Genomic DNA, 15,315 nt, shown 5'->3' with positions numbered 1-15,315 from the left:
TATATTAAAGACTCCCTAGTACATATGTTTCTTCCCCTCCCTCATGGATGTAGGTTGGGTCATGGTGAAGTCAATTCTATCAACACTCCTGTTTTAAAGAAAATTGTAATCTGTGATCACTTATTCTCCAACATCCAAAATTCATTACAGGCAGTCCCCGGGTTACATACAAGATAGGGTCTGTAGGTTTGTTCTTAACTTGAATTTGTATGTAAGTCGAAACCGTATACTTTATCATTGTAACCCCCAGCCAATTTTTTTTTGGTCTCTGTGACAATTAGATTTTAAAAATGTTGGGTTGTCATTAGAACCAGAATTAACAATAAAGCTTCATTACAGGCACCTGTGATAACTGTTACAGATGTTTATTATAGCCTAAGAATAAAGTACAGTAAATGACCAATTACGAGAGGTCTGTTTGTAACTAGGGGTCGTATGTAAGTCAGGTGTTCTTAAGTAGGGGACCGCCTGTACATATAACTTTTCCTTTTAATATGTTACTTGGGGTGAAGGAGCTCATTTATTCAATAGAAGAAGCCCTGGAGAAACTAAAGCTGGTCTGTAAATTTGTGTTCTTAGGTGGACTAGTGATAATAAGAGATTGGAAGGGGTGTAGGAAACTGGGACTGAAACAATGGTTACATTTAGTGGATATGGTAAAACAGCATAAAATTCTGGCTGATCATTGTAGGTGTAACACCTTGAGAGTATTCATCCAAACAATTTGACTTTAATAAATGTGGGTCATTATATTTTCAAAGACCTTGCACCAGTTTTAACAACAGGTATTAAACAAACAAAAAAACTGTAACTTACATTCCATCCTTCCCCCGCAGCAGTATTACAGTCAGAGCCCGGGAAAAGACGAAGTAATACAGCTGCGGGGGAAGGAGGGAAGGTAAGCAAGATGGAGGCAGGGGCGTAACTAGGAGAGGCTGGGCCCCATAGCAGATTTCTGCATAGGGCCCCCCTTCCCCTTAAAAACTAAATAAATAAATATATATATATATATTTAGGCTGCATTCACATAAACGTGTGCCCGCCCGGCTATAGCCAGGCAGGAACACGTCTGTTGTGCTGGAGAGGAGGAGAGGTGATAACTTCTCACCCTTCCCCTCTCCATAGAGAATAGAGCAGCATGGCCGTTCTTACGGCCAAAGATAGGGCACGCTCTATCTCTTTTGCTCGAAACAGTGATTACGCATTGTGCTCACCGTACCGAGTCCAGTCAGTATAGAAGTCTATGAGGGAAGTATATCCGACAGGAACTTTGCAGCCAAGTATATGTCAGGGAGGTGGGCGATCCAGGACAGAGGTGGGCGGTACCCGGGAGCACCCGGCAGTGCATTCCCGGACCACTTACCACGGCCACCACCTTGACAAAGCCCTGCAGGGACCCCGCACCCCCGGACACCTGAACCACTTCGGCGGTAGTTACGCCACTGAATGGAAGACAGGGGGCCACAGAAAGAGGAGGCTGCAGGACAGGGGCTATAAAAAGCAGGATGGAGGACGGTAGCCCACATTAGGAGGAAAATGGAAGACAGGGGACCACAGTATGAGGAGGATGTGGCCTCCTGTCCTCCAGCTTGCTCTTTATGAAGTGTCCTGTCCTACAGCCTGTTCTTTCTGTGTGCCGCTGTCCTGCATCTTCCTCTTATTGTGGCCCACTGTCCTCCATCCTGCTTTTTCTAGGCCCACTGTCCTTCAGCCTCCTCTTTTTGTGGCCCCCTGTACACTCCACCTTCCTCTTACTGTGGCCCCAGTCCCTTGTGCCAGGTTATTAAAAATTTTTTACCTTCCCTCATTCCACCGCAGCAGTCTCACTTCCTCTTCTCCCAGGCTCTGACTGTAAATCAGAGGAGGGGCAGGGCCAGCCAAGAGAGGAGGAGCTACCTCCTCACATGACTCCTTCAGACATGTGAGGAGGTAGCAGGAAGCTGATCCCTCCTCCTCCTGGCTCCGATGCTTCGGCTGCTCTGCAGCTGTAATGTACGGGATCACAAATAAGTCACCTTAGGATCATCTACACATCGAGCGCCTCTGGCTCTTTTCTTCTCTCTGTTTGTATCCTGTATACAGTATATTGGCACAGCACTACTACTCTTATCCTGTATAAATGGGCACAGATCAGCACTACTACCCATATCCTGTAAATACAGGCACAGCACAGTACTGCTACTCCTATCCTGTATATATGGGCACAGATGAGTAGTACTACTCCTATACTGTATATATCTATATAAATGGCCAAGATCCGTACTACTACCCCTACCCTGTATATATAGGCACAACACAGTACTGCTACTCCTATCCTGTATATATGCGCACAGATGAGTAGTACTACTCCTATCCTGTATATATGCGCACAGATGAGTAGTACTACTCCTATCCTGTATATATGGGGACAGATGAGTAGTACTACTCCTATCCTGTATATATGGGCACAGATGAGTAGTACTACTCCTATCCTGTATATATGGGGACAGATGAGTAGTACTACTCCTATCCTGTATATATGGGCACAGATGAGTAGTACTACTCCTATCCTGTATATATAGGCACAACACAGTACTGCTACTCCTATCCTGTATATATGCGCACAGATGAGTAGTACTACTCCTATCCTGTATATATGCGCACAGATGAGTAGTACTACTCCTATCCTGTATATATGCGCACAGATGAGTAGTACTACTCCTATCCTGTATATATGGGGACAGATGAGTAGTACTACTCCTATCCTGTATATATGGGGACAGATGAGTAGTACTACTCCTATCCTGTATATATGGGGACAGATGAGTAGTACTACTCCTATCCTGTATATATGGGCACAGATGAGTAGTACTACTCCTATCCTGTATATATGGGCACAGATGAGTAGTACTACTCCTATCCTGTATATATAGGCACAACACAGTACTGCTACTCCTATCCTGTATATATGCGCACAGATGAGTAGTACTACTCCTATCCTGTATATATGCGCACAGATGAGTAGTACTACTCCTATCCTGTATATATGCTCACAGATGAGTAGTACTACTCCTATCCTGTATATATGGGGACAGATGAGTAGTACTACTCCTATCCTGTATATATGGGGACAGATGAGTAGTACTACTCCTATCCTGTATATATGGGGACAGATGAGTAGTACTACTCCTATCCTGTATATATGGGCACATATGAGTAGTACTACTCCTATCCTGTATATATGGGCACAGATGAGTAGTACTACTCCTATCATGGGAACAGATCAGTACTAGTAATGAAAAAGCCATGTTGATGAATATAAATTGAAAAATTTCCTTTCATAACTGTCATCATGTACAGTACTGTAAGGTGATTTTGGTGTAAGTGTTGCACCAAATATATCTTGTTGTAAACTTAAAGGGAACCTGTCAGGTGGATTTGGGGCAGTAAACCATCCACAGGTCCTGGTGGTTTAGTGTTACAAATAGTTCTATATGATTCCTGATTCACATTAAAGAAAAAGACAGGACATTAGTACAACAATGTCTCATTAGTAATTTCCTGTCTCTTCTGTAAGTCACTACATTATGTCCTGTGATTATTTGATTATTTATAAGGAGGCCTGAGGAGTCACTGTATGGTGGAATACTGGTATACCAGGGTTGCCTCACCCCTCCCCCAATCCCAGTGGCGAGTCCCAAGCTACAACTTTACTCACCAGTAATCAGGTCTCATTTACTTACCTAAAAAATACAATCTTCAGAGTAATCTGGATGAAAGCTATTTTTATATACTTATTACTGTTATACAATTATCTGGATCTGCTGAATATTAATAAATCAGATCTTCATCTTAAATTTATTTTGTTCTGTTTTGTGTGAAAAATAATTTCCTTTATTTATTTGTATCCTGTTTTGTGGCAATGCTTTCACTCTGATGGGCTTCATCCATGCAGTGAGCATCTACACCAGTGACCACTAGATGTCACTATGTCTTTACAAATCATCTGCATTGTGATCGCCTGCACAGGAGCTGCTCCCATGATTATTATAAGAAGTCTCTAAATGTATATAGCATAAATATATTCTGCAACACTTTACAAATCAAGAGGTAATAATTCCTTCATCTAATTCAAACAAAAGGAGTAAGGGCCAAAATACAGCAACAGGGAATTAATAGTGCTCTATAAATAAATGATAAGAATAAGAGACCGGCGAGCTTATAATTGTAGCAGTGAAGAGGAAGGGATGATACACGAGTCCTTAGTGCTGTTACTGCTTAGTGGGACCAAGCGTGACAATCCTGTTCACGTTAGTGTCAGCAAGAACAAAGTGCACCCAAAAAATGGTGCTCACTTCCAGAGAAGAGCAGGGGGCGCCCGATTAATGGAAACAGTCGCCACAATTCATGAATCTGGCGCACCCTGCACAGTACACAGGCACAGTATTTGATAAATATGGACCGTGTGTAGTTTTGCTGGTTTTAGATGAAAGCATCAGTTTGCTGAGTAGAGGAGATGCGTTGTGTCGCTTTTTTGATGCATTCCAAAGGCTTTAACCTTGATCACATGTTGAAGTAACATTGGGTTTTAGCAAATGCAATGGAAACGCAATGTTACTTCAACATGTGATCAAGGTTGAAGCCTTTGGAATGCATCAAAAACGCATCAAAAAACATGACACAACGTATCATGTGAAAGGGCCCTCATAGTTACTCCAGTCCCCTGCTGGTGTATGTGCTGGCACTTTTCATGCATTTTGAGAAGAATAAGACTATTTATTAAAGGGCTAAAGCCACTTTAATGAAACTGCTGAGCAGCGAAGCTCCAGAAATGGATATAGAACTGTCCCAAGGAGCCTAGTGATAAATAACCCCCTGAATGTTGGATCCCCACTGATCAGATTGTTATCCCTTGTCCTGTCCCTATAGCAAGTCAGTCACTATTTTAAGTACAATATGTAATAATCGCCCAGATTGCTGTACTGTACTAAGTGCAGTTCGCCTTTTGAGTGTGCAAGGTGCGCCATATGATTGAATACTGGCACGTGGTCTTCAATTACCAGTCTCACCCTGCACTGCTCGGGCAACCATTTTTTGGTGCACCTTAATACAGCGTGCAACACAATTCTGTAGAGTCCCTGTAATAAATGTGGCGCCAATCCGGCTAATAAGAAACACGCCCATTTAGGTGCACAATTTGTCTGTCTTGTTGGACACAGCACAGCCGCGACACAAAACTGCCGCAGACACTTTATAAATACATGTGCAAGTCGATTCAACCTTCTTTTATGGGCAATGTTAGACAGAAAACTATCACAGCCAGTTTAATAGATCTGGGACATTAGGGCACATTTACTGAGGGCATTGCACCAGTTTTCTGTCGGACTTTGCACGTTCTTTCCAGTGTAAACTATTTGCACAGGTATTTAAGAAGTGTCTGCACCACAAATGTGTCGCACATGACCGTTTTGTGGATCGGCTGCCCTAGGCATTATGCGACACACATTAGGGGGTGTTCCATCACTCAGTCGCACCGTGCACCAGAATTAACATGCAAAGTCTGTCACACGCACTATGTTAAAGGTGCACCACAAAAAAGTTAGTGAACTCTGTTGGGCCAGTGCAGGGAAACGACAGATTCATGATTTCTGGTACACATTCTTAATGAATCTTAGTAAATGTGTCTCATTTACACATTTTTGGAGAATATTTATAAAGTTTTACTGGTGGCCACAAATAGTAAAGGTTTAATAGTTTGTATAGTACAATGGTTATTTTTTTCTCTCTATATAGAAAATTTATCAGCATAGAAGTAGAAAAAGGTAAGTTATGGATTCTGTTGTAAAGTCAGACAAAATAAGTTCTTTATTGCAAGAAGAATTTGTAGAGCCTCTTAAACATTGGATTGGGTTAAACAGTTTTTGTTTTTTTCATACATCACTTTTAAACCTCTATTATTTTGTAGAAATATGTTATATACTCTATAAGCTGTGGATTTGGTGGATTGTGAAGCCCTCCACATCTCTCTTTATAGTCTTTAATTCCGAGCAGCGTCAACCAATTTCAGGTATTGTACCATTTGCCTGGAGCCTGTCAGTATAATATGGACAGACGTTGATATTATGCCCATCCGGCATTGCATTGCAGAATTATCAAATGATCTTCGCCCTGTGTCAATTGGGAATAATTTTCTATTACTGCAATATGTAGTGCTCTATGTATCTGTTTCTCCACTAGAGGAGGCTATAAGCCAGCAATTCAGTTGGGGATTCTGAAAAATCAGGTTTTCTAGAAATCCTCTAATTCTATTGTTTTACAAGCAGAGAGTGGTTTTTAACTTGCACAAAAAGGTAGAAAAGAAGAAAAAAATTAGAACTGTGCAGCAAATCCTTCCAGCTTTTCCTTCTATTCCTATTCAATTTATTTTTATTATTATTTAATGGACATTAACACAAAGAAAAAACAGCTGCCATATTCCCCAACAGGGTGGAGAAACAACTGCCGGCTCTTACATGGGGTCGTGGAAACCATAAACCCATAGAAATAAATGGAACTGTGCGCTATCTGTTTGAAACAATGGCTAGAACATAGCCAAAAAAAGATGGAGCCTAAATGAAATATTGATAGGCTCACAGAAGAACTTTCTAGTCGAGCCCTGACAATTCTGCAGAAGAAGTAGTTGGCTGCTCAGAAAAAAATGGGATATCTAATTTTTCTATTTACATATTCTGCAAATGTTTTAGTTATAGTTTAGGTAAAAGAGGTTTATTCTTCTAACAAATGTTTAGTATGGATATTATATATTGTGGGGTAAGAATTTTGCCCACTTTTCGTGCACTATTGATTTAAATCAGCTATATTTTAGGGTTTTGAAATGTATACTTTCCCTTTAAGATTTTGCTGAAGCATCTAAATGGGATTTGGGTTATTTAACCTTAAAGCATAACTAAACCTAAGGCCACTTTCACACTTGCATTTTTCACGCGTGTGTTCTCCGTGTGCTTTTGACGTGCAGAACTTTCATTGCACTCTGATCCATTGTAATCAACAGGCTTTTTCAGACTTGCATTTTTTTTCATGCACACACTTGCGTTTTTTTTAACGCACATTTAAATCTCAGCATGCTCTATTTTTGTAAGTCACACGTGTAAAAAATGCACCATACAAGTCTATGGAGATGCATCAAAAACGCATTGCACTCTGAGACGCATGCAAGTGCAATGCAACAATTGCCATAGAAACGATAGAGCTCAGTCCTGAGTCCTTTTCACGCGCATTATCTGCATGGGAAAAACGCAGTGAAAAACTGAGACACTGAACAAACTCTTGAGCATTTTATATTGCAGAAATGAATAGCAGATTATCTGTGCCTTTTTCTGCTCCTTCTTTCTCCTTTAGTGAGCAGTGTATCTGAGCTATGTCCTGTACACAGCACACAGATAAGGATAGGCTTTGGGTTGGCCACTTCTTGAGGGTTTTTTTTTCCATTGTTGAATAATAGCCCTCATTGTTATCTGCAGGAGTCCAAGAGCCTTAGTAGTCATTGTAACCATTTTCAGACCAGTAGGTTTCAATGACTTTGATTTGTACCTGTGTATAAACCCCTTTTAGAATGTGACATTGTGTTCTGATATTGAGAGCTTCTACAGTCTTAAATAGCATTGCCAAATACATTCGACATGAACAGAAGCACAGGTTAATCAGACTACTTTTAGTATTTCACCAAAAAATATCAACCACAAGGAATTGATAATACAAATAGTAAGGGGCTAAATAAGGGACCACTCAACTAATATTTTACCAAAAATGGTAAAATACTTTTAGGATTTGATAAAGTTACCTAAAACTCAAATTGAGAAGACAAATATGCAACAGCAGTAGAAATTGGCAATCAGGCAAACATTTTGACAGCACTGTATATTTCTGCGTATATCTCTCCCAATTTATTTAGCTCAGATTATACAAATATCTAGACCTTTTCTTTATTAACCCTTTTCTGACCAGGCCTTAAAAGGCTTTACTGACCACAGTATTTCTTACAAATTTTCATACTTACTGGTTTAAAAGCCACAACTTCCTTTTTTTCTATTACACCGGAAATTTTTTAGCTGTGTTTTTTTCGTGACACAAAGGGATAGTTAAAAATAGAAAAGTAAATGGCCCTTTTTTCATTTTTAGTTTTTTTTTTTTGTAAAGTATAGTATATGTATATTTTTCAATATTCAAATTAACTCAAAATAACCTAACTAAATGAATTCCATAGTTTGTGACTGTCGTTTTGATGTATAATATGTATAGTCGGGGGCAACCGGGGGATGTTTTTAATAGTAAAGCAGCGGATTTTAAAATTTTTTAATGGGGAATATTAATGTTCACTCTTAAAAATTTATATTATGTAATCTGTGTATGTGTGTTATAACTTTATATGACCCCCCCATAAGGTCATAAAAGACCCCTGGGGGACATTTCCACATTTTTTTATTTTCAGTTTTTTTTTACCTGTAACTGGGGGGGGAGGGAGATGTTTGATCAGAGCTGGATTAGGCCTGATCAGACCCAGCATCTCTGATTAACCCATACACACCTATTGATCACGTGAGCACCAGGTCTGTAGAGCTGACGGCAGTGCTGGCTCTTCTCCTCTCTGTATTGTGCGGTTTCACAGCGACGCTGTGAGGATCGGAGAAGGAAGATGTGGTAATAAACCACATCTCCTATTCCCTAGGGTCTACGGATTCCACAGCCAGACACCCCGTCAGACACCCCGCCCTTACTCTAAGATTAAGTAAGCCTGCTGACGAGTTACATGTGTCATCTGAGATCAGGGAAAATACAATATTAATATTATTATTACGGTATTATATTATTTGTCTGAATACTGAGTTATTACTTACTTGCTGGCAACAAACTAATAAGATTAGAAATTATTCAAATTCTGCACATTTTGTATACATTTAACACATCACACTCCATTTATATAAATGGTATTTTCGGCTTAAAACATCTAAACACATGAATTTTCAGGGCAATCCAGGATCCCATCAGAATAGATGGAAAGGCTTGCGAGAGGTGATGATACGTGTGACTGTAGCTTGTGAATAAACAATCTTGTATCCCTTGTGTACTTGGGAAAATGTTTCCATTTTTTGTTATTCCTAGAATCTGAATAAAACACGTCTTGATAAACTGACCCCAGAGAATCGCACAGAATGGAGTGATATTGTACATGACTGCGCTGATAAATGTAGGCAATAGACCATTATTAATAATGCAGCAAGACCTAGGATGATAGTTAAAACATAGTCAAATATTAATGACGCCGCACATCTAATTAGTGTATAATAGGAATTCATCTGATAGCATTGGCTTTCATGTTCAGCTTACCACCTAACACCGCGTGAAATGACTGCATCGGCTACTACCAATTGTTTTCTCTGGGTTGGGTTTCCATGTAATAATCTTTGTGTATCTCAGTCTTGTCTTCTTACTGTGCAGTACATTTGATGAAATAAATGGAAAACATCCCTACAAAATGGGATTAGGGGGGAAAAATGATGTTCTCCTGCATATATTAAAAAATAATCAGCTTCTATTTAAAAGAGTCAATTTTCTTAATTTTCTTCTTTTCAAAACTCTTTTTATTGCGATTTTTGAAATGTTTAAAGAATTACAAAAACATCAAACCAGTAGTTACCCAGAATGCTAAGTTTTTTTTCTAAATAAAATGTAGTACAGGCAGTCCCCGGGTTACATACAAGATAGGGTCTGTAGGTTTGTTCTTAAGTTGAATTTGTATGCAAGTCGGAACTGTATATTTAATCATTGTAATCCCAGACAGAACTTTTTTGGACTCTGTGACAACTGGATTTTAAAAATGTTGGGTTGTCATAAGAACCAGGATTAACACTAAATCTTCATTACAGACACCTGTGATAACTGTTACAGCTGTTTATTGTAGCCTAGGACTAAAGCACAATAAATTACCAATTACCAGAGGTCCATTTGTAACTAGGGGTCGTATGTAAGTCGAGTGTTCTTAAGTAGGGGACCCCCTGTATAAAAAAAGACAACGCTTTTCACATTCATGTGGAATGCTTTGTCATGTCTAGTATATGGTGATCCACGTTACAATGTATGTTTGTGTATAGATTTAGAATTAGAATTCAGTTATAGGGCATTATATCTAGGTAAAAATAAGGTTAAATGAAAGAACAACCTAAAATGCTTTGTTCTTCTGCCGTCTGGGATCATAAGGAACATTTATTATTTAAAAAAAAACACTCTTGGGCATGGAGTTGCCACTGGAATCCTCTAGCATGACATCACAAAGCTGGTGGATGTTGGAGACGCTGCGCTCCTTCACCCTACAAATGCCACACAAATGCTAACGTGCCTCATCTTTAAAAGAGGCTTCCTTCTTGGACATCAGCCATGCAGGCCAATTTATCCAGTGTGTGGTCGTGTGGACATGCGTCTATATTGAAAAGACAACCTCTTGATATGATGCTGAGCATGTGCACTCAACTTCTTTGGTTGACTATGGTGAGCCCTGTTCTGAGTGGTTCTGTCTTTTTCTATATGGTCTTGGTCATCATGCCGCAGCTCAACTTAAGATTTCAGAGAGTTCTTTGCCATGAGGAGTCATGTCGAACTTCCAGCAACTGGTATGAGAGAGTGTGAGAGCAACAACTTTTTTGCTCTAAATTGGACACAATTTGTCATTTATCACTGAGGAGTGCGCTCCCTTTTTCCCCAGCAATTTAGGCATTTATGGCTGTGTGTTTTACCGTTATACAAGCTGTATACAGGCGGTCCCCTACTAAAGAACACCCGACTTACAGACGACCCCTACAAATGAACCTCTGGATGTTGGTAATTTACTGCACTTTAGCCTTAGGCTACAATATACAGCTATAACAGTTATCAACAGTGTCTGAAATTAAACTTTACTGTCCAATCCAAATGTCACAGAGACCAAAAAAATTTGGCTGGGGTTACAATGATAAAATATACAAATTCAACTTAAGAACAAACCTATAGAACTTATCTTGTGCGTAACCCGTGGACTGTCTGTACGGACTACTTGTATCAAACGGTCATATCTTCAGTGCTGTCCCATTAAAAGATCTAATAAAATACTTTCAAGCATATATAATGTTTATGCTGTACATTAAATGGAGGTAAGGGGCAGCTGTTACCCCTCAATTTTAAGGTATGTGGACCATGTTGTCCATCAACACCTTAACGAAACATGACGTACCAGTATGTCAGAGGCGTTAAGGTGTCTATGCAGCAAACAACAACTGGAGACACCAGTGGTGGCATTTAAATCATTGGTGGTGCCTGGGCCCCACCATATTGGGATCACAGCTCCCTGTAACATCAGTTAGAGGGTAAGTATTATCTACAGGGTCTCACATCAGCCTCCGTCCTCTGTTACACATAAGTACTATGCCAGACGATTCATATATTTAATGAAAGATAAATGACTTGACATCACTGAATCTATACTTTTCCATGTGTGGATTTCTCATGATATCCAGTATAGGTAATAAAAATAGTATTGTAGGTTGTCACGGATTACTGTATGGTAATGTTTAGCGTCTCAGTTGTAGACATTGTTCTCATGCACAACCACATCATTCTGTGTCTGTACCTTCAAATGGCCATATGTGATATATGCAGAGGAAGTAGTCAGGCATGAGGACTGGTCGAGTAATCTCTGTTCCTGATCAGCGTTCCTCCATCATGAAAAACATTCCTTAATTTAACATCCATGAAGTCCCCATGATTACAGCAGTCATTTCAGAAATCAGTGTCTCTTCTAATTTGTTCCTTTCCTAATCTCAATGATTGGACTCTAGCAGGATGGAAAGTTCAGGTCAAGATACATTTTGGGTTCAATCAACAGGTCAAGATACATTTACTGGATAAAAAAAAAAGGAAAACTACCAAATTGCATTATGTTCCGGACCTGGGTAATGCTCAGGGGGCAGCTGTCTACTGACTGTAGTGATCGCTGACCTATCGAAGACTTTGATTTCTTTATTCTTTAGTGACACTATGGATTTAAGAAAGAACTAGGTAAACGTAAGCAAGAAAACATCTGTCTATCAAGTTTGATTATCTATTCCATTTATCGTGCTTCATTTACATATACTGCTCATTTTACTAAAATCTGTTACATGCCGGCGTCCTTGTCACAATGTGTCCCTTTTCAATAAAGCTTCTCCTAATTTTTAAACCATAAACTTCAGGTTATGATTAATCTGCATAAAAAAATTAAAATCAGAATACATTTCTCATGTTGTACTTAACCAGGGTTGTGCATTTCCTTCTGCTGGTTTTAGAGCTGTGATCTCCCAGCATTAGTAGCTGACCACATACGTTTTCTAGTTTTTCGTTTGCCAAGTGTAGTATTAACAAAAAGGATGTAATGTGAAGTAGAAGGGACACATGGCTCGAAACATCCTAAGTAAGGCTGCATAATGTCCACCAACAGAGTGTAACCAATTCTTTACCACAACAGGGAAATGACTCTTTTGCAGCCTAGTACCTCCATTGCTTTCACTTCTTCACTAAAGCTGTGTTTAGTTGGACACAAGTAGCAGGAATATAGAAGGACATGTCACTGCGTGGATTAGGAGTGATATTAAGGGGTTGTTTGAAATTAATTTTTTGCCCCAAGTAATATAATAATGCATGTCAAAACCTGTGTATTGGGTGCACACTGTTAACGTGACAGCGTTGCTGAACCTCAGTATACCAACAGAGGTCAATGTTAAGCCGCTATACACCAGAGGCAAGATATGTATCAATACTTTCTTATTTTTACATTTAAAAAAAAGGAAAAAAACATTTTATTACAACAAAAGAGAGGCGGTCATGTGTAGTGCTCATATATAGGAAAAACAGAACTGATTTTATAATGCGTCCATATACAAAAGAGGTACAGTACAGGAACCAAGCTTAGTACACAGATACAGTACCAGATCCAAGCTTACTGCATCATAAGAGAAGTGTTGTTGTGTAGAGAATTGTGGTAATGTGATGTTCCTGTATATACAGGTTGAGGTGGGTGCTACAGTGTAATGCCAATATGAAGCATAAGATTTATGCACACACAATGATTAACTATTAGTGGCTTCTTCAGGTGCCAATAATTTATCACGTCCATTTGAAATCAGCAGAACTGCAAACTAGAAGATAACAGTGTTCTCCCTGCAGCACCTGTGTTAAATGTGTGATCCGTGATTATCATCTGTGACATTATAACGTGTCCTTTACCAAACCAGATACACGTGTGTATAATATATATATTATATTATATCTGACCTCTGCTGTTTGAGATTGGTTGAACCCTGGGTCATAAATTATGAATGATAATTGGTCCCGTCACATCCAGATGAGTTGGATGATTACAGTGTAGCACCCGGATTTCATTTCCAAACATAATTAGCAGAGTCTGTTCTTCATGGTAGGAGGAAATGGTTTAATTCCAGTAAGTGGAGCACTGATTGAAACTGTGCATACACCTCAGCCCACTTCTTCCGACATCAGAGTAGGTGCCCCCACTATGAGAGCAGGTTGTACAACCAGTAACCTAATAAGACCTGACATACTGTTAGAAGGTCACAGATAGAAAGATGCTGGTTTCCCTTCGAGTTCTACATAATTTATTTTTCCCTATAAGAAAATATCATTAAATTTGCATATAATAAAACCCGAACTAGTTTGAGGTATAATATAACGTAATTTCTTTATCCAATTGGCCCAACAAGTGTGGGGGTGGGTGTTAGCTAACAAAATATCAAACAGCTAGCAGCTTTTATAATGAATTGGTTTTGACTTTATGGATGTGGCAGATACTTTGGAAGAATATTCTCTATTTCTATTCAATAAAATAGCTACGGTATATAAATGCTTTACAACTATTAAAAGAAAAAGTAAAATTGTCTAAAAAAGTCTACATGTGTCTTGTGGATTAAGATCTCAGAAGCACAATTTTTATGTTTACCAGGAAGAGAACTTTAAAGTTGGGATAGTCTAGTGCACAGTGGTGTAACAAGGCACCAGTGGGCCCCGATGCAAACTTTGGAGTGGGCCCCCGTTTACCTCAAATCAAGCTGCTACCCTAATCCTACACATTACATTTGAAAATACAAATTTATGCTACACCGATATACTGACAGCACCATACACTACACCTCATGTATAGTGTCCAGCAGCAGCCTCCCTTATCTTGCAACTCCCTTGATTAATAAGATGTCCAACAGCAGTCTCCACTCCATTAAATGTCCTTTACTGATTAAAATCAGTGGCAGCAGCCTTTTCCATCTTTTCGGCCGGGTCCATCCTGGTCCTTATTCTGGTGGGTTCCACCCAGGTTACAATTCTCCATCAGGTACAGAACCTCCCAGTGACTTCTCTAGGAAATTACTCACAGTATAGCATTTCCTGGATAGTAACAATGCCCACACTGTGCTGCTAAATAACACTTACATTCAAGATGCCCACTAGTTATACACTCTGACTAGAGATGGGCGAATTTTAAAAAAATTCGATTTGCCAAGTTCAACAAATTTTCTGACAAAATTTGTTTCGACTCGAATAGAATCATGGCGAATCATGTTAAAAAACAGGTATTTCCTGGCTGCAGAGAGCCTGGTGTTGTAGAATGTTGTGTGATGCTCAAATATGCATAGAAAGGGTGGTTTGGTTTTAAAACAATGCTGTGTTTTAGTATAACACGCACATGACAGCCACCGCTCTTAGAAGTGCTTCAGTCTTCAATTCCATGGGCACTTACAGAGGACAACTTCACCAAATAAGTGAAGCAGGAACACAGCCTGACAAGGTAACGTCTGTGCCAGCTCGAAAGGACCAGGCTGGGGGCCAAGATCCCACTATAACATCAAAGAGTGTACTCTTTTTACATGACATCAGATGATTCCATAGATGATGACAGAACCTGTTCTGTTAAACACGGATACATGTAGAAACCCCCCAAAAGAGTGCAGAGGGTGTCGGCAGTAATATTGCATTGACATCACTGATCATTTTGCCCTTCTTTTCACGCGTCAGTGTCCTCTTTCAATTGGTCAATAATCCATCAGTATTGCTAAAGCCAAAAACAAACAGGAGTTGATCCAAAACAGAGATGACCAGTAAATGGGATATTTGAATGTCCTCTGTGTTCTGTATCCACTCCTGCTTTTGGCTATCAATCATGAAGCTTTCCATTCCTTCTGACAGATGAAATGAAGGGGAAAACCAAACATAGTGGCAAAGTCCTAGAGTGGTGGAGGGTGAAAACAGCATTATGGAAATCACAGG

The sequence above is a fragment of the Engystomops pustulosus genome, chromosome 1 (genome assembly GCF_040894005.1).
Source record: "Engystomops pustulosus chromosome 1, aEngPut4.maternal, whole genome shotgun sequence".
Classification (NCBI taxonomy): domain Eukaryota; kingdom Metazoa; phylum Chordata; class Amphibia; order Anura; family Leptodactylidae; genus Engystomops; species Engystomops pustulosus.
The sequence above is the reverse complement of the archived record's forward strand: the minus strand, read 5'-3'. Positions refer to the sequence as shown.